General features: G+C 35.5%; 1 pseudogene; it reads right to left on the bottom strand.

Moving 5' to 3' along the window:
- Window positions 1–5,565: 5,565 nt before the first annotated feature.
- Window positions 5,566–6,869, bottom strand: LOC140531585 (STE20/SPS1-related proline-alanine-rich protein kinase pseudogene; annotated as a pseudogene).
- Window positions 6,870–20,081: the final 13,212 nt, after the last annotated feature.

Raw genomic sequence — 20,081 nt, 5'->3', positions numbered from 1 at the left:
CATTTCACTTAGAATCAGTTCATACAAGTCTTTCCAAGTCTCTCTAAATCTGTACTTTTATTCGTTTTGTAAATCACAAAAACATATTACATTCATATAGTATCTGTTCATCCATTCTCCAATGGAAGGGTATCCTTTTTCATTCTAATTTTTGCTGTAATAAAAATGTTATGGATTTTTAAAAATTCATATTTATGTACATACTCCTATATAATATATATATATATGTGCACAAAATTATACACACTCATACTTATACATGAACACATTTGTATGTGTACATATATATGTGTATCTGTGTGAGAGAGAGACAGAGAAAAGGAAACTGCAAGTTCTTTTGCTATAAAGAGCAGAACGTTAATTGATTTGGCTCCTTGTCAGGAGACTGTGATGAGGTGTCTTAAAATGTAATAAGAATGGCTGAGTAACTGTGTGCTATTTTTCTGCCTGGTTAATTTGTAGTCTGGAGGCTAAAGGATCAAGAAGGCAAAGCCTTGGAATGGTGACCTTTTTAATATTCACTGTTTTGATTCGTTTTCTAGTCTACCTCTCCCTAACAAGTTGTTGAGACTGTAAACAAAAACAGGTTAGAATATGGTCAGTCAATCAAATTAGGAAAGTTAAAAAAAGTCACAGGAGCTACATTTGGCATTATAGAATGTGACTGTTATACCAGTCTCTAGACAGAAATCCTCAAGTGAAAAGAAATATACAGAATGTTAATCTTAATATACTGTTTTGGGTGTCTTCCATGGAAATATCATATGTCCATGCAGAGAAGGAAATCATTTCATCCAAACATATCATTTTTAAGTTAGAGATGAAATTGAGACCAAGGAAGGTTAAGAAACTTGCCCTTAATCTAGTATTTAATTAGTGAAAGAGTTAAGAAAAGATCTTATTATTCTTTTCACCACACCATAATAGCTATTGCAATTTTTTGAACACCAAGCTTGTTATGTTTTCACCTGATTATATAGTTAGGCCTAAATTGAACAGGCACATAAGTACATTCTTTGAAATGCTAGTCCTGGACCCTTGCTTAGACACTAATCTTATTCCTGGTAGGGATATCTGAAATGGCCTCTTGCTCATTCCTGCTTGATTAGTTATAATGACTCAATTCAATTCAATCCAATAAATGTTTATTAAGTGCCTACTACATAAAAGAGACTGTTCTAATCTGGAAATACAAATAATTTTTAAAAATAGTCCAGAATCTCAAGGGGATTATTGTATATTGGGGGAGGACAAAGGTTGAAGGGAAAATGGAATATTAGGGTGTACTCTGTGTGGGGGCATTTTGTTACATGGAGTTAAAACCAAAGAGAGCTACTGACTGAAAGTGGAGTGAACTTCAATTCCAACTTCTGCCCTCTTTAAAAGAAGGTTTTGAGTGGAGTTTCATTCTTCAGCCCTCCAATCAGAAGGTAGAGGAGGTTGAGGGAGATGATAGGAAGAGTTTAGTTAACAGCATGATAATGAGATTAGAAGTGATCAGTTATCCTGGGGCAGGGGGCATTTTGTTCTACGAAATTTAAAACAGTTTGAGCTATAAATGGAAGGAGGACTCTTTCCATTTTTTCCTCTAGGACAGCCTATATAGTTTTCTCTGTTAAATAATAGGGCTAGAAAGGCAAAAGGAGATTTTATTCTAATGGAGGAGACAAGATGAAAGCAAATATTAATGTTCAACCAATTTACCTACATATATTTGCATGCATGCATGTGCATATACTTATGTAAATATATATGTTTGTATATATTATGTATATGCATGTAGAGCATAAATGGAAGGTAAAAGGAAAGGCACTAGCAGTGGGGGTGGTGGAAAAGCCTTCTGAAGAAAATGGGATATGAGATGTCTTGAAGGAATTCAGGGAAGGCAGTAAGCAGAGTTGAGGAAAGAGAACATTCCAGAATGGTTGGCAGCCATTAAAAGATAGTGCGTTTTTAGCTGGAGTGTTTTGTGGGAGGTATAGCAAGAACATCAGCGTTGCTAGCTAGACAAGTATCTGTGGTAGAAGTGGGTAATAAAGTATGATTAAAGTGGAAAAATAGGAAGTGGAAGATGAAAAAGGGCTTTCAATGCCAAAAAAGTCTTTACATGTGATTCTGGGGTAAAGAGTAACAGTTGGGATTTATTGAGTGAGAGTGTGATGTGGTCATATCTGTGCATTAAGAAAATAATTTTCTCAGCTAATTTATGTTATTATTGATGTCTGCTTATTTAGATATTTCAGATAGATATTCCCCTAAATGCACACTCTGTAGTCTCTGGAGTTCATCAAGTTTATCTCTCTGTTTTCCTGAACAGCAGGGAACAAAATCTGAAGAGATTCAAGAGGATGTAAAAATCATTAGATATACTCATCTAGAAATGTTATCAGTATGACAGTGCCTTTCAAACAGAGACAGGCTTCCCCAGGATGAAGTAGGGAAAATGGGAGAGAGAAATGAGAATATAGGAATAAAAAGAAAGGTGGAGATGAGGCACTGTTGGATGTTCCAGTCGGTAGCAAGAAGTATATAAACATCATCACAGGACCATCGTGCAAAAGAATGAGCTTATTTTTCAATTCATTTGGGGAATAACCATTTAGTAAGACAAATATAATAAGCTTAATGTTCAATAAGTTTAATTAGACATTATAGTATTGCAGAAAAAGAACAAAATTAGTGTTGGTCACAAAACTGGGAGGTGGTCCTGGGGTGAGGAGGAGTGCTCGTGTGGTGGAACTTGTGGCAATAGTGGAAAGGGAATAGGCAGAAAAGAGTGCTTATGGTCACTCACACACCAGAGCACAGGCCAGGAGAGGAGTAAACAGCTCTCCTTTCATCATATAATCTTGGAAGAAATTAAAATTTTCAGTTCCTTGGACGTATTTTTGAAAACAGCTGCACAACACCCCTGAAGCTTGGTACACCCTCCACAATAAAAGCAGAGACTTACCTTAACAAAGAGCTAAAAAGTCAAGTAATTGGCTGGGGGAAAGAACAAATGGTGGAAAAAAGCAGACTACAGAATCATACTTCGGTGACAAGGAAGATCAAAACATACAATCAAAAGAAGACAATAAAGTCAAAGCTCCCACATCCAAATTCTCCCAGAAAAAAATGTGAATTAGTGGTAGGCCATGGAAGAGGTCAAAAATATTTTGAAAATCAAGTAAGGAAAGTAGTGGAAAATTGGAAAGAGAAATGAGAGTCTTACAAGAAAACCATGAAAAATGAGTTGAAAACTTCAGTAAAGGGAATCCCCCAAAATTCTAAAGAACATAACACCTTAAAAATAGATTGCTTCAAATGGCAAAAAGGTCCAAAAGGCCAATGAGGAGAAAAATACCTGAAAAAGCAGAATTGGCCAAATGTAAAAGGAGATCGAAAAGCTCAGTGAAGAAAATAATTCTTTAAAAATTGAAATGGAGCAAATGGAAGCTAATGATTTTATGAGAAATCAAGAAATTACAAAACAAATGCAAAAGAATGAAAGAAATGGAAGAAAACATGAAAGATCCCATCGGAAAAACAACTGACCTGGAAAATACATCCAGGAGAGATAATTTAAAGACTATTTGATGATTTGAAAGCCATGATAAAAAGAGTTTAGATATCATCTTTCAAAAATTTATCAAGGAAAACTGCCCTGCTATTATAGAATCAGAGGACAAAATAGAAATTGAAAGAATTTATCAATCACCTTGTGAAAGATGTCCCAAAAAGAAAACTCCTAGAAATGTTGTACTCAAATTCCAGAGTTTCCAAGTCAAGGATAAAATATTGCAAAAAGCCAGAAAGAAACAATTTAAGAATTGTGGAAATACCATCAGGATAACGTAAGATCTAGCAACTCCTACATAAAGCATTGTAGAACTTGGAATATAATATTCCAGAGTTTAGGGGAGCTAGGATTAAAATCAAGAATCACTTATCTAGAAAAACTAAGTATAACACTTTAGGGGAAAATGAAATTGCAATGAAACAGAGGATTTACAAGCATTCTTTTTGAAAAGGCGAGAGCTGAAGAAAACTTGACTTTCACAGACAAGAATCAAGAGAAACATAAAAAGGCAAACAGGAAAGAGACTTATTTTTTGTCCAATACACTTTTATTCTCCTTTTACCTTTCAGTCATCTTTGAGTAATCATTTTGTAAAAAATAGAATGGAATGAAATTACATTAAGTTGTATGCAAATGATTTAGAACACCTTAACAATTGTGACCAGGCAGTTATAAATAACTATTCTTAGTAATATGTAAAGTACATTATAAAGGACTGCCAAAATAGGGTTAGCTAGAAGAGAGTCATGGTATGGTTCAAGGAGTTTACCTCCTTGACAGGAAACTCCAATTTTGAAAATTCTAAAGTTTTGCTCAATTCTGTAATATATATCTAGATATGTCACAAGTTAAGCAGAGGGCTACTTGGGCCAAAAACATTTATCCTTGAAACCTAACAGCAATTTACCTTTTAGTCATTGCACAAAGCCCTTTCTATTATTTTTTCTCCATCTTGGTATTTTGCAGAATTTCAAGTAAAAGTCAGATTCTTCTTTATTTTTTCTATTTTTTTTTCAAGTTTCTAATCTTTATAAAAACAAGTCCTGTAACTTAAGAAGCCAAATCAGAGATGGGCAGTTAGTTAGCCGTCTAGTTTGATGGCAACATCATATAGTATTCTAGTTTGTAGAAGCCCCAGGAAAGCAAAACTTAAGCCAAATATATATATTTGACAGGATGCATATGAAACTACCAGAACTGAGACTATTCTAGAACAAAGAAGCCTCAGGCACATTCATAATATTAATGTCTTCAAGGTACCTCTGACTCCCTAGAGATAATCATATTGTGGATTGATTTATAGACAAACAAACCAACATAATATGCTTCCTAATTAGGTTATTTCAAAAACTAGAAGTTACAAATACTCCAAAGATATAACAGAAACTTTTTTCTTCAAATAACAAGATATTTAACTGCAAGTAGAACATAATCAAACCATTGTTTTCCTTATACGTAAGATGTGCAAAACAGAAATATATGAAAAATATAATTCACAGTTATAAAACTAGATTTCAATTTTGACTAATGAACCTTAATTTTTATAAGTATATTACTTTCTAAATACAACATGAGTCAGTATTGTCAGATGTACAATTAAAGTATTATCAGAGAAATTTTACAATGAAAGAACAAATATGTTTCTGATAGAAAATTCCTTTTATTACCAGTACAAAGGACCATGTGAGTACATTTCCAGATTGGTTTCAGTTGGGGAGATCCAAACTGATTGCTCAGAACACTGAATAGCTTTTGAACAAATTAGCAGTAATTGTGCAGCTGTGGAGGTTGTTGGTTGTGATGTGAATTGCTGGACCATCACACAGAACTCAGTGAGTGCTGGTGGAGTGATGGTGGTGGTGTTGGTGATGGTGTTGGTGTTGGGATACTGTTGTGTTCAAGTTTTCCCCCCTTCTCATCTAAGCAAGTTTCTTCACAATCTTCTGATTTTGCTGAGGATGAATGTGGTATAGGGGACTGAGGATGACATCCATCCACAGGCATCAGCTGACACTTAATTGAGCAAAGCCAATCAGCTTTACCACGTCAGGGATGTCTGTCCCATCACAGCCAGAAGCCAACTGAAATGTCAATGTTTTTGATGCTTTGAGGTCATCTACAATCTTCTGCAAATTCACAACAACTCTTCCTGGAGTAACCTGAAATCGTATGTCATTAAGTTCCTTTCTGGAGTTCCTTAATCTTATAACAAGATTCACAGCACAAAAGTTTCGGCAAATTGCTCATTAATATTCGACTGACCTTGGATTCCAGTATAGAAAGTGACTGTATCTGCTCAGGTATACTGTTGGCATTCACTGTGATCTCTGGATTTTCTTCTTTTACCTCTGTGACTTTTCCTGAGAAAATGTTACTTTTCCTTCCTTGCTCTTTTCATCCATCACATCATCATTCCACTCCCAGTCTATGTCTTCTGTCTTGTGAAGATGACCACTGGATCCAGGAACACTTCTACCCTTTTTGGCTCCCTGTGCTATATTTCGTGTCCTCATGAGTAGCTTTTCAATCAGATACTTTCTATTCTTGACTTTCTGGAAGAACCCTATGGGTCTTTTAGAAGGATCTTTCTGAAGACGTAATGAAAGTAATTTTCTAAAGGACTTGCTATTTTTTCATCATTTCTTTGTCTTCTACTCCGGTTTTTAAAGTGGGAAGATCATTTTGCAATGTCACTTTCATAGGAGGATATTTGTGATAAGGGGAAGCTCTTGTCTCCATTTCAATGGCCTTTATCCCAAAACTCCACATATCAGCCTTGAAGTCATAGCCTCTCACCTGTTCCATGAATTCAGTTGCCATCTAACAAGGGGTGTCAACAAATGTTTTCCTTACTTTATTGCGGGTAACATCACCCTCCATTGGGAGAAAGCGCTAACACCAAAATCTGCTCTTTGTACCGAACTGTCTTCACCCAAAAGAATATATTAGCAGCCTTCAAATCCCTGTGAATTTGACCATTTCTGCAGACAAAGTCCAAACCTTTCAAAACTTTAAGAATTGTAGCTGTTATTAATTCTTCAGGACTCCATTCTTGTGTTCTCCTCAATTGACAATACACTTTATGATATTCAGCATTGAACCTCCATTTAATTAATTTCATAACCAGCCAAAGCTCATCCTTTACAACAAAAGAGGTGTAATAGGTCACTACATTGGCATGACTGTACTGGCTCAAGGCTTGGATTTCTTTTAGCAGTTCATCCATGCTCGTCTGGCATTTTTCAAAGTTGATGTGTTTTATTGCTACTCGTTCTTGACGGGGTTTGCATAGCGTAGCCTGGGCCACAGCAGTAGCACCACTGCGAATCACCTCTTGCAGCTCCTACGTGTCCCTGCAGATGGGACAGCCCATGGCCTGGGCCACTGAGGCCTCCCTGGCAGCCGCTGCCACCACTGCCACTGCCGGAACCGGGGTTACTGGGGCATCGCTGGCGCCACGGGGGCTGCTTTCTGGAGCTGGACGTGGACGTGAGAGTCACTGGGCTCTGCCAATATGCTGCTGGAGAAAAAGAGGGTGAAAGGGTTGGTGTTGGGGGGAGGGGGGAGGAAGAGGCGACGGAAGCAGCCACACCTTCTTGCTACGCCTAATTTCCCTTCCTTCCAGGCCAACACCTTTCACCCGGGCTCTCGCACTCCCTCCCTCCCCTTCCTACCACCAGCCCACCACTTGCCTGCTTGCTTGGGCAAGTCACAAGGGGAGGGGAGTCAAAGTGAGTTGAGAGGCTGAGTACTCTGGGGCAGGAGAGAGGAGGCAGGAGAGGAGGGAAGGGGAGAGTGAAGAGGAGTGAAGAGGGGGAGGGAAAGAGAAGGAAGGGGAAGAGATGGAAGAGGGGGGAGGAAGAGGAGGAGGGAGGAAATGGAGGAAGAAAGGAGGAAGTGGCAGGGGTGGCTGCTCCCACCGCCGCTCAATAAGGGACCAATTTATTAAAGTTCAACTATTTACATTCCTACATAGAAAGATATTTGTAACACACCTTAATGTAAATAGCTAGCTAGCTAGCTAGCTAGCTAGATAGATAGATAGATAGATAGATAGATAGATAGATAGATAGATAGATAGATAGATGATAGATAGATAGATGATAGATAGATAGATGATAGATAGATATAGAGATTGATAGAGATAGATAGAGACACAGTGTGAGTTGAATATGAAGAGACATGTAAAAAATAAAATTAAAGCATGGGCAAGGAATGCACTAGGGAAAGGAGAAAGGGAGAGGTAGAATGGGAGCAAATTATCTCACATAAAAGATGCAAGAAAAAGCTTTTACAATGTAAGGGAAGATGGGGGAACATGAGAGGGAATGAGTGAACTTTATTCTCATTGGATTTGACTTAAGGAGGCAATAACATACATACTCAACTGAGTATCAAAATCTACCTTATCCTTCTGCAAAGTAGGATGGGAGGGGATAATAGAGAGGGGATGATAGAAAGGAGGGCAAGTGGGAGGACGGGATAGTCAGAAGCAAACACTTTTGAATAGGGAAATGGTCAAAGGAGAGAATAGAATAAACGGGGATGGGATAAGATTGAGGGAAATATAGTTTGTCTTTCACAGGATGTTGAAGTGTTGTGCATGACTACACATATATAACCTGTATTGAATTGCTTGCCTTTTCAATGAGTGTGGTAGGGAGGGAGGAAAGAAGAAAATGTGGGACTCAAAGTTTTTAAAACAAATGTTAAAAACTTTTCTTACATGCAACCAGGAAATAAGATACACAGGCAATGGGGTCCAGAAATCTATCTTGCCCTACAGGAAAACAAAAGGGAAGTGGATAAGAGAAAGTGGTGGTGATAGAAGGGAGGGTAGATTGGGTTTAAATGTAATCAGGATGCACATTTTCTTGGGGTGGGGCATAGGAGAGATAGGGAGAAAATTTAGAAATCAAAATTTGGTGAGAGTGAATAAATTAACTAATAAATACAACAACAAAAAATAAAGTGTTTCTATGCATCAGCAAGGAATAGAGCTAACAATTTCCAATTAAACAATGGTACCTATAGGTAATTTTTAAAGTTCTCTATGTCTTAACAACATTGAGAACATGAATATGTAGAGATAGATTATTCACCATGCCAAAAATCTTTACAGAAAACAAAATTAAAATTGCCATGAGTATTAGGTTTGTGTATTGCTTCTATTATTACTTTTTATACTACTTTTATTTATTTTCAGTGTTCTACAATCACTACCATATAACTTAGATTATTTCTCTCCTCCCTCCCACCATGAGACAGCATACAATTTTATATAGGTTCTATACATACATTCCTATTAAATACATTTTAGCCATAGTCATATTGTGTAGAAGAATTAAAATGAATGGGAGTAATCATATAACAAACCAAAACATAAAACAAAAGAAAACGATGTGCTACATTCTGCGATTGAATTCCCAAGTTCTTTCTCTAAGTATGGAAGACATTTTGCCTTCAAATACCATTGTGAATTTTTTTAAGTCCTTACATTTCAATGAAGTTCCAAGTCTATCAGATTAAACTCTCGCACACCGTGGTCGTTGCTGTGCACAATGTTCTCCTGGTTCTGCTCCTTTCACTCAGCATCAGATCATATAAATGTTTCCAAGCCTGTCTGAGGTCTTTCTGTTCATCATTTCTTATAGTATAACAGTATTCCATTACATTCATATACCATAATTTATTCAGCTATTCTCCAAGTGATGGACATCCCCTTGATTTCCAGTTTTTGGCCACCACAAAGAGAGCTGCTATAAATATTTTTGTACGTGTGGTATCCTTTCCCATTTTTGTGATCTCTTAAGGATACAGTCCTAGCAGCAGTATTACTGGGTCAAAGGATATGCATATTTTTGCAGCCCTTTGGGCATAGTTCCAAATTGCTCTCCAGAATGGTTGGATCAGTTCACAGCTCCACCAATAATGAATCAGTGTTCCAACTCTCCCACATCTTCTCCAAAATTTATCATCTCACTCTTCTGTCATGTTAGCCAATCTGATAGGTGTGATGTGGTATCTCAAGGTTGTTTTGATTTGCATCTCTCTAATCAATAGTGATTTAGAGCATTTTTTCATATTAGTATAGATACCTGTAATTTCTTTCTCTGAAAACTGCCTGTTCATATCCTTTGACCATTTAATTCCTTCTATTATTTCACCTAAATGAAGTAAAAGCAGCATGTGACCAAAGGCATCTTCTTTATTTCACTTTCAATATGGTAAAGGGTGGCCCCTCTCTTAGATGTTCCAAGTTAAACTGTATCAACAAACTCAAATAGAAAATGAATTAACCTTTCCTTCACTCTTTCAGCAAGAATCAGGAAGAAACAGGTTTTCAGTAAAAATATAACAATGTATTATAAAATAGACTGAACAGACTGAGAATAAGGAAACTCAGGCAGAGAACTGAGTTTTTCACTGACTTTCAGTGCGTCCTTGGGTAATTCACATCAGTTCTCTGAGCCTCAGGTTTCTCTATTGAAAAAGGAATAAGTAGCACTTACTCTTTGATCTCTCAATGTCCCTTCTGGCTCTATAATTCTGTTATTCTAAATAAAAAAGATAAAATTTGGAATATACATTGGTTTGAGATTATAGAAAACAGAAATGGAATACCTAAAAGGCAGAGTTTACATTTTCATCTTGGGCCAATAAAATCCTTCCTTTCAAATATGCCAATATTCTTCACTGTCATCAGAGAATATGAAAGAAGAAAAGTAGGCCACAACTTATAGGCAACTGGCACTTTGAGGATAAGGTAAAACAAAAGCATCACCAATGACTAGTTTATGAAGAACAAATTTCTTTTGATTTAAGCTTTAACATGAAAATAAGGGGATAGGCTCTCTGTTCAAAACCGTTATCAGTGTTACCAGCCACATTGCTTCTTTGCATAGTTTTGCATAGAATTAAAGGGATTGAACATGCAAATATCCCCATAACAATCAGTATATTCTTTGAAACTGGCTGTACCTGCCAAAAATCAGTGATGTGTCAGGTGGTCTTTATGTACCATCTTTTTTCTTATATTCCAAAACCAAGACCTGTTTCACAAAAGTAAGCTTTTGTTTTACATCACTGAATTGAGAAAGTCAAACACCCCACATGCTCAACCTGACCAATTTTTTTATTAAAATATTCAAAATGAAATGAGAGAGGATATTGCTACTATAGTAGGCTTAGTTTATATAAGGATAGAGATATTGCTTTATTACAGAGAGGAAAAAAAATCCAAAAAGAAAAAAAAATCCAATAGCCACTCCTCTATCTATATAAATTGCAAAATTCCTTAATTCTGTTATAGACCAGTAACTTAGTAGAGATGCTTAAGAATAGCTGATATGCTAGATAGACCTCTTGAATAATCATTTTTTGTTTCAAAATAGCTATTGTGTTACAGTGAATGAGCTTAGAGTCTGGAAAGTTTAGTTCTGGTCCCAGCTTACAAGCTCTCCATTACCTCATTGTATAAATAGGGATAATAAAACTTAGAGAATCTACCTCACAAAGTTGTTGGGAAGAAAGGAAACACTTTTTAAAAAACGTGAATGCATTTTATTAGTGAGGCAATGTGGCATAGTAGATAAAGAGCTGGCCTTGGAGCCAGGAATATTAAAGTTCAAGCCTTGTCTCTAGCAAATTACTGGCTGTGTGACCCAGAGCAAATCATTTAATTTTTTCATGCTGAATAAGTCAGACTTTAAGACTTTGCCAAACTGCATTGGTAAGATGAGTTTCCTCATGTAAGAGTTCCCCAGGTCAATGAAGCACAGATCCAATCCTTATACCTGATCAATCTAATATGTCTCATAATTGTATTATTATTAACTTTTGCATTGTTTAATGCATAAGTAAAAATAGGGGATAGGGTGATGACCCATTATTTCATTTAATTTTGATAACTCAGTGAGGAAATTTCCCTACCAATGTAGATCATTTTTGTCCTAAAGAGATATCTGGGGCACTGAATGGTTGAAGGACATATTCAGAGTCATTCAATCAGTGTATGTCCTAGATGGGACTTGAGCCTGATTTTTTTTGACTCTGAAACATGTTATAAATTCACAATGACACAATGCAGAGATTATTGCTGTTGTTATTTTTTTCTGTTGTATTAAATGGAGTTTAGATATGAACAGTCCTGGGACAATTCCTTTTCCTAACATCTTTAGGGGCCCACTGACAAACGCAAAACCAAATGAATCTATTGCTTTTTTAAAATGGAATAAATGTGAAGATGTAAACTTATCTTGTATGGGCTCACTTAAAATATTTTGGGGCCAATTCAAGGAGAAGACTGAACAACATGTGTATGTACTCTCACTGTTTGATTCTTATTGATAAAATCTCTAAATTTATTATTTTTTCCACTAACAACATCAACAATAGACAGCATTTATATAGCCCTTAATATCTACAAAGTGCTATGCTAAGTACTTTACAAATGCTATCTCATCTGATACTTACAATGACCCTGGGATGTAGGTGCGATTATTACCCTCATTACTTGCAATAACTAACCCAAACAGGTTCAGTGACTTGGTCAAGGTCATATAGCTAGTAAGCATCTGAGGGAAGATTTGAACTCAGGTATTCCTGACTCCGGGCCAACCATTCTACATACTGTATCTCCTAAGTAGATGTGATATTCTAAAATCTATTAAAGGTATTGTCTCTAATTTTTTATTGATCAGAGTTATGTCCCGGTGATTGTGCACAATAGTCTCACCTATGATGATGGGTCAGTGTCATTTCAGTGTATTTGTTGAATCCATAAGAATATTTGGAGGTATATTACTTTTAATATAGTAAGTGTAATCTTTTATGAAAGATTATAAAATTTTGAATTATTATTATAGCCACTATTTTATAGTGTTACATATCACAAAGGCATTTCACAGAGTAGGACTATAGAACTGTGATGTTTCAGTAACTAAGGGTGGTAGAAAATTTCCTGGATTGCTGTGAGGTTAAGTAACATGCCAATAGTGATAGCTATATTGAATATAGAACTTGAATTCCTGTCTTTTTTACTCCATTTTCAGCACTCTGCCTACCAAAATGTCCTATCTGTTGACTAGTACCAAAAGAAGAAAGAAAAGAAAAAAAGATTATCTTGACTACATCTCTAGATCACAGGTGGGAACCTACAGCTTAGAGGCCATATGTGGCCTTCTAGGTCATTTGGTGAGGCCTTTTGACGGAGTTGAAGTTTTACAGAAAAAATCTGTAAGAGGATTTTTTTCTATGAAGTTTGGATTCAGTCAAAAGACAGTAGTTGAGGACCTAAAGGGCTACATGTGGCCTTGAGGCCACAGGTTCCTCATGCCTGGGCTAAATGAAAACAAATTTAAGAAGATCAAAGAAAGAAGAGGATTCTTATCCTTTCAAGAATGAGGGAAGAACTGGCATTGGAAGTGGGCCTTGAAAGATGGATAGCATTTCAGTTAATAGAGATGAAAGTCATAACTCCTTCTGAGCACAGGAAACAACCTGAGGCAGCAGGAAGAATCTGAAGCCTTCTAAACACTGCAGTTTAACAAACTGTAGAATGTCTAAAAGAAAGTAGACTGAGATAAGGTCTGGAAGTAGTCATTTGTGGACCATTGTGTTAATGTCAACTCTAAACTAGATGGAAAGAATAAGAGGGGAAAAAAACAACTGAAACTAAATATAATAAAATTAAAATCACCGAATTTCACTCCAGAGAAGAGCTATGAGAAGGTACTTTTCACTGTCCTTTTCACTGTCCTTAAACTAGTGAAGAATTCTGAGTGGGAAACACTGCATAAAATGTGAAACTTTTTTGTTCGTCTTAATTTAACTGAACATTTTAATTATAAGGGAGTGTTCTGTGGGGAATGTAGGCTATATGAAAACTAATAAAAGACATTTATGCAACTTAATTTAAAAATAAAAGTTTGTAAAAAGTAACATTAAAGACTGTCCCTCATTGCACACCTCCTTCAAATAACATGCTAAGAAGTTATTTACCTTGCTTAGAGGTAATCTTAATGCCACTGGTAAGGCAAATTAGATATTAGAGGGCTTTGAAAGAAAAGGTGAATAGTGGAATAAAATAAAAACTAAACTTGGGAATCAGGAGCCCTGGTTTTAAATTTTTGTCACTATCAAGTCACTCAAAAAACATTTATTAAATGTGTGCTGTGTGCCAGACACTGATTATTCATACAGCCTACAATAAATCACCTAAGTTCTCTGAGTGCCACAAGTTCATTGTGAATAAAGCACTTTGCAAACCTTAAAGCACTACATATAAAATAGTTATTAATATATATTTTTGATCTTCATTAGATATAATCTAACCCTGGCTAAGAGAATATAATTTCCAACAAGGGAATTTGAATTTCCTGAATATAGTCAATAAATTCAAATTTCATTAGTCAAGAAATCCAAATTCCATTGTCACACAACATCTTCTTAACCAGCTTTCTGTTCTGAAAATTCTTGAAAACTAGAAGAAGGACAAATTGAAAATCCCCAATTAAATACCAACTTAGAAATATTGAAAACCAAAGGAGAGATCGACAAAATCAAAATTAAGAAACTATTGAACTAATAAATAAAAATAAGAACTGGTTTTATGAAAAAAAATGATAAAATTGATAAATCTTTGGTTAATTTGATTAGAAAAGAAAAGAAGGAAGGAAACCAGACTACCAATATCAAAAATGAGAAGGACAAATTTTCCTCCAATGCAGAGGAAATTACAGTAATGATTAGGAATTATTTTGCTCAATTGTATACCCATAAACTTGAAAATATTAATTGCCCAGATTAATAGAGGGTGAAGTAAAATACTTAACCCACTCTCAGAAAAAAAAATGAACAACTCATCAATGGACTCCCTAGGAAAACATCTCCAGGGACAGATTTATTTAAAAGTGAATTCTATCAAACATTTAAAGGACAATTAATTCCAATACTAAATAGATTATTTTGGAAAATTGGGAAGGAGAGAGTTCTCCATATTCTTTTATGATACAAATCTGGTACTGATTCCTAAAAAAGGAAGAGCCAAAACAGAGAAATAAAATTATACAACAATTTCCCTAATGAATATAGATGCCAAAATTTAAACAAAATATTAGGAAAAGAACTACAGCAACTTATTGTGAGAATAATATACTTTGGTCAGGTCAGATATATACCAGGAGTGCCTGAAAAAACAGAAAAAAATATGACGAATGTTGGAGAAGATGTGGGAGAGTTGGAACACTAATTAATTGTTGGTGGAACTGTGAGCTGGTCCAAACATTCTAGACAGCAATTTTGAACTATGGCCAAAGGGCATAGGGGAGGGGAGGGATGGGAAGAAAATTTGGAACTCCAAATCTTGTAGAAGTGTCTGTTGAAAACTAAAATATAAATAATTTTTAAAAGAAGTACAAGGGAAGATTATCTGCGAAATATCTTTGTGTAATAATTTTCTTGGGTGAGATTTTGATATCCAAAATACATAGAAAATTGCTTTAAGTACATATGAGAAAGACACATTCCCATTAAATTAATAGTCAAGATATAAATAGCCAATTTTCAAAAGAAGAAAAAACAAGCTATGCACAACCCTCTGAGAAAATGATCAAAATTACTAACAATAATTGAAGTATAAATGAAAATAACTCTGAAGTTCCAAATAATATCCATCAGCTTGTTAACAACTACCCAAAGCTTTAAAAATGACAATTGTTAGAGGGGCTGTGGGAGAATAGGTACATTGATCTTATTTATTGTAGGTTTCTCAGTCTCAAAAATTCCAGAGCAGAACTCAGTGTTTTGCTGCAAACACTCCCTTCTTCCCAACTTTACTATTACTGTAGAGATAATCTTCCCAGTCTCTCAAGCTCATATTCTCAGCATCATCTTTGACTTCATATTCTCACACAACCTAATCCATTAGTGAATATTGTCATTTTGATCTTCACAGCATCTCTCAGGTACATCTCATTATCCACATACTAGGCCCTCATCATCTTTTCTAGACAACAGCAATAGCCTTACAACAATGTCTCTTTGTCACAAGTCTGTCACCATTACAATCCTTCTATCATTCCAATCTATCTACCATTCAGCTTCTAATAATATTTTTCTAAAGTTTAGTCTTGACATCAAAACCTGACCACTCAATGAGCTATGGTGACTCCCTATTACCTCCAGGATCAAATATAAACTCATTCTTTTTATATTTAAAGCTATTCATAACTCAACGTTTTAAAATTTCCAGTCTTCTTATACTTTACAAGACTCTATATACTCTCTAATGGCCTACTTTTAGTTTTTTTCCACCACTTTGCGGTGCCTCCCCACTTTTCCCAGAATTCTCTCTGTAATTACTTCCTACTCCTAGGTTCCTGGGCTTTTTACAAGGTTCAGTTCAAATGTTACCTTCTGCAGGTAGCCTTTTCTAGTATCCCTAAACGCTGCTGCCTGCTTCCTTTAGACTGTCTTCTATCTATTCAGTATATGTACCTAGTGGCATATGAATCTAGTAATTTGTATGTTAAATCCTACATTAGAATGAAGCTTATTGAGGTCATAAGCTATTTTTCCCTTTTTATTTCTAAAACTTAGAGCTGTATCTGGCAGATAATAAGTACTTAATAATCTGACAGATAGAAGTTAGATGAAAATTCTTTCACTTTATTTTCTTTAATCTAGTTGTCCTCATTGTGCAGTGATTATCCTGCTTCTGCTGAATGTTTTCCATCAGTCCACACTTCCCCAAGTTTCTCTGAATTTGATATAATTCTCAGTATTTAGTTAAATGATTAAGAGGATTTCAGGAAAATGGCATAGTAGGTCAGACATTTCCAGGCTCTCCAGATTTCCTGCACAAACAGACAGAATATTTTCACACAAAGAACATGGAACAGTAAAAATTAAAGGGATAAAGCAGTTGTCCTCCTAAGAGAACTTGAGAGGAAGTCAGAGAAGACAGGACCTCTAGGGGCTGAAGTTTGGCTGAATGAAGTACAGACAACTACAGGCCAGACTCCACTGAAACAACAAATAATAGACCCTGGAGAACCTTTGTTCTTGAGGCAAAGAAGGCCTCAAGGCTTTTCACCTCAACTTTCATCTCACTCAGTACTTCAAGAAATTTCATCTCAGGAGCATTTACCTTACAACTTCAGGAGCTTACACCTCATGAACTTTTACCTCACAAACTTTCATCTGAGGAAAAGTAAACAGCTGAATTAGGGAAAGTTGAAGATCTCACTGTTTCCAGAAGCCAGACTTAGAGGTGCACACCAGATACGACCCCAGGCTGTGGCTATGGGTTAGGAGGGGCAAGATCATGCTGAGTGAGTGAGGTATGACAGGGAGGAAAAACATTTTTAGGACAGTGTTTCATGGGACCCTGACAGTGGCTTAGGGCAGGAGAGGAATCCCTGAGGTTGAGTCATCTTAGACAGAATTCAGAAAATAACAGTAAGAAGGACCTAAGGAGGCCGAAGCAACATTACCTCAAACTCAGAATTAAAATCTGATTTATAACAACCTTCTGAAAACAAAAGAAAACAAAAGAAAAATGAAAATGAGTAAGCAAATAAAAAAGATCTTTGGTCTAAAAGATCTGGGTTTATATTCCAAAAAAGACAGTGAGGTTGAAAAAAAACCACTCCTACTCCAAAGAATAATATCAAATTGTAACAAGTCCAAAAATAACTCTTGAAAGAACTTTAAAAAATAAAAAAATCAAATAAGAGAAATTGAGGAAAAATTAAGGGGAAAAAGCATTCCTAAAAGTTATGAGAAGAAAGTTAATAAACTAGAAAAAGAGATCCAAAATTTTAAGGAAGACAATAAATAATTCCTTCGAAACTAGAACTGCACAAGCAAAATCAAATGACATTATAAGACACCAAGAAATAATAAAACTAGAAAAAATATAGAATCTGAAGAATCTCATTAGAAAAACAACTGAAATAGAGAACAGATGGAGGAGAGACAAGATAAGAATTGTCTGAATACCTGAAAGTTATGATTTTTAAAAAATCCCCTCTTCCCAACTCTGCTTTCATAGTAGAGATGAACTTCCTCCCTCAAGCTTATACTTTCACTGTATTCTTTAACTTCATATGTGATGATTATAAAGGAAAATTTCCCTGAAGTTCTAGAAAAAGAAAGTAAAGTAGAAATATGAAAAAAAAATCTACTCTTGATCTCCTGAAAGGGATCCCAGAAGGAAAACTTGTAGGAATGTCATACCTGCATTTTAAAACTCCAGGTTAAGGAAAAAATACTGCAAGAAATGAGAAAAAATTAAATATAGAAGAAATAGTTTAGGATTTCACAAGACTTAGCAGCTAATTTATTTGTTTGTTTATGTGTGTGTGTGTGTGTGTGTGTGTATGTGTGTGTGAAAGAGAGAGAGAGAGTGTTATCAGTATTCTTAAAACTGCCCTCATTACTAAAGCACTTTAAAAGAAAGTTTGGAGCTGAGTTGTATATGATGGAGTGAGTCTAAAAAGCAATTGGATAGGAAAAGGTAAAAGAGAGCAATTCCATTATAAAAATGGGGCATGAAAGGAAAAATTAATACAGAGGAAGGTAGTAGCGGTAATTTTGGAACATTACTCTCCCCCAGGTTAAAGAGGAAATAATATATACATCTAGAACGGTATAGAAGTATTCAGAACATGTAGAAAGTTAAGAAAACTAAGAGACAGGGTGGAGGAAAATCTTTTAGAGGGGTGTGTGAACTGGTATTTAGGAGGGATAGGAAAATATAGGGGTATTTTTGGTAGATGATGAAGTGGGGAGTGGGAGGGTGGAGGGAAAAGATAAGGTAACGGATGGGACAAAAAGATAATCTGATGCAGAAAATAGTAAAAATGAAATGGAGGGAAATTCCTAAATAATAATTATACCTTTGAATGTAAATGAGATGCTTATTGAAGTTCCCTTTGTAGTGGCAAAGAACTGGAAATTGCAGGGATCCCCATCATTGGGGGAATGACTAAACAAGTTGTGATATATGACTGTGATGGAATACTACTGTGCTATTAAAAATAATGAATTCATTGATCTTAGAAAGGCATGAAAAGATTGGCACAAAATGACGAAGAGCAAAGTGAGCAGAGTCAAGAGAACATTGTATACAGTAAAGGCAATATTGATTTAAGAACAACTTTGAGTGACTAAGTCATTTTGACTATTATAAATACACAAATTAAAAATAAAGGGATATGAAGACACTATTGGCATACAGAGAAAGAACTAATAAATAAAAGTATGTATAAAATAGTTTTACATATCTATACATGTATGTCTGTATACACGTATGTGCACACATGTGTTTCTGATTTATGTCTAATGGCAATCATCTCTAAGGCAGGGAAGAGGGAAGAAAAAACAACATAAAAGAAATTTACACGATACCTTTGTTGTATATTTGGAGGGAATAGCAAATTGTATATGGTTGATTTGCAGTTTCTTGGACAATCATATTTTTTGTTATACTTTAATATATTCCTTGAATTGAAAATAGAGTAATTTAAAAATGTATATACTTCAAGATGCATATACTTCAGAGTTCATCAGTTCTCTATCTGGAAGTGGATAGCATTTTTCATAATGGGTCCTTTGGAACTTTTTTTGATCATTGATCAGAGTAGCTAAGCCTTTCACAGTTGATCATCCTACAAAATTACTTTTAGTATGTACAATGATCATTTGGATTTGTTCAATTACGTTTGCATGAATACAAATGTCTTCCCAAGTTTTTGTTTTGTTTTGTTTTTCTGAAACCATCCTGCAAATCATTCCTTATGGCAAACAAATATTCCATCACAATCATTTCAGTCATTCCCAATTGATGAATATCCCTTCGATTTCTGATTCTTTACCACTACAATAACAACTGCTATAATGATTTTTTGTACAAAAAGATTTTTCTACCTTTTCTTTAATTTCTTTGTAATACAGACCTAATAGTGGTCTTGCTAAGTCAAAATGTATGCACAGCTTTATAGCTCTTTGTGCTTACTTCCAAATTGCTCTCCAGAATGGTTAGACTAGTTCACAAATTCACCAACAGTGATTAGTTTCCCATTATTTTCATATCCGTCCCAGCATTTGTCATTTTCCTTTTTTGTAATGTTAACCAATCTGATGGTTAAATGATCATATCCTAAAGTTGTTTTAATTAAAATTTCTTCAGTCAGTAGTTGTTTGCAGGGTTTTTTTTTTTTTTTTTTGGATGTGACTATATATTAATGTTAATGGGAATTAAAGATCTTCTCTGCCCATCATTAGCCCTCAGGTGGAGCCCATGAAAGGAAAATAGACTAGGGTAGGCTTCTTTTGCAGAAATGCCACACCTTTTGTTAATTTCTAATGAGGCACTAGGCCAGGAGGGTCGTGGTGCCCTCTGGATCTGAAAAGTTTATATATACTCTGAGGTGAGGTTTTGCTTTGGGATTTACTCTTTGGAAGAAGGTTCATGTGCCAGAAGAGACTCTGGGTAGCCATTAAGGAACGTCCC

Source organism: Notamacropus eugenii, chromosome 3 (assembly GCF_028372415.1).
Source record: "Notamacropus eugenii isolate mMacEug1 chromosome 3, mMacEug1.pri_v2, whole genome shotgun sequence".
Taxonomy (NCBI): domain Eukaryota; kingdom Metazoa; phylum Chordata; class Mammalia; order Diprotodontia; family Macropodidae; genus Notamacropus; species Notamacropus eugenii.
The sequence above is the reverse complement of the archived record's forward strand: the minus strand, read 5'-3'. Positions and strand labels throughout refer to the sequence as shown.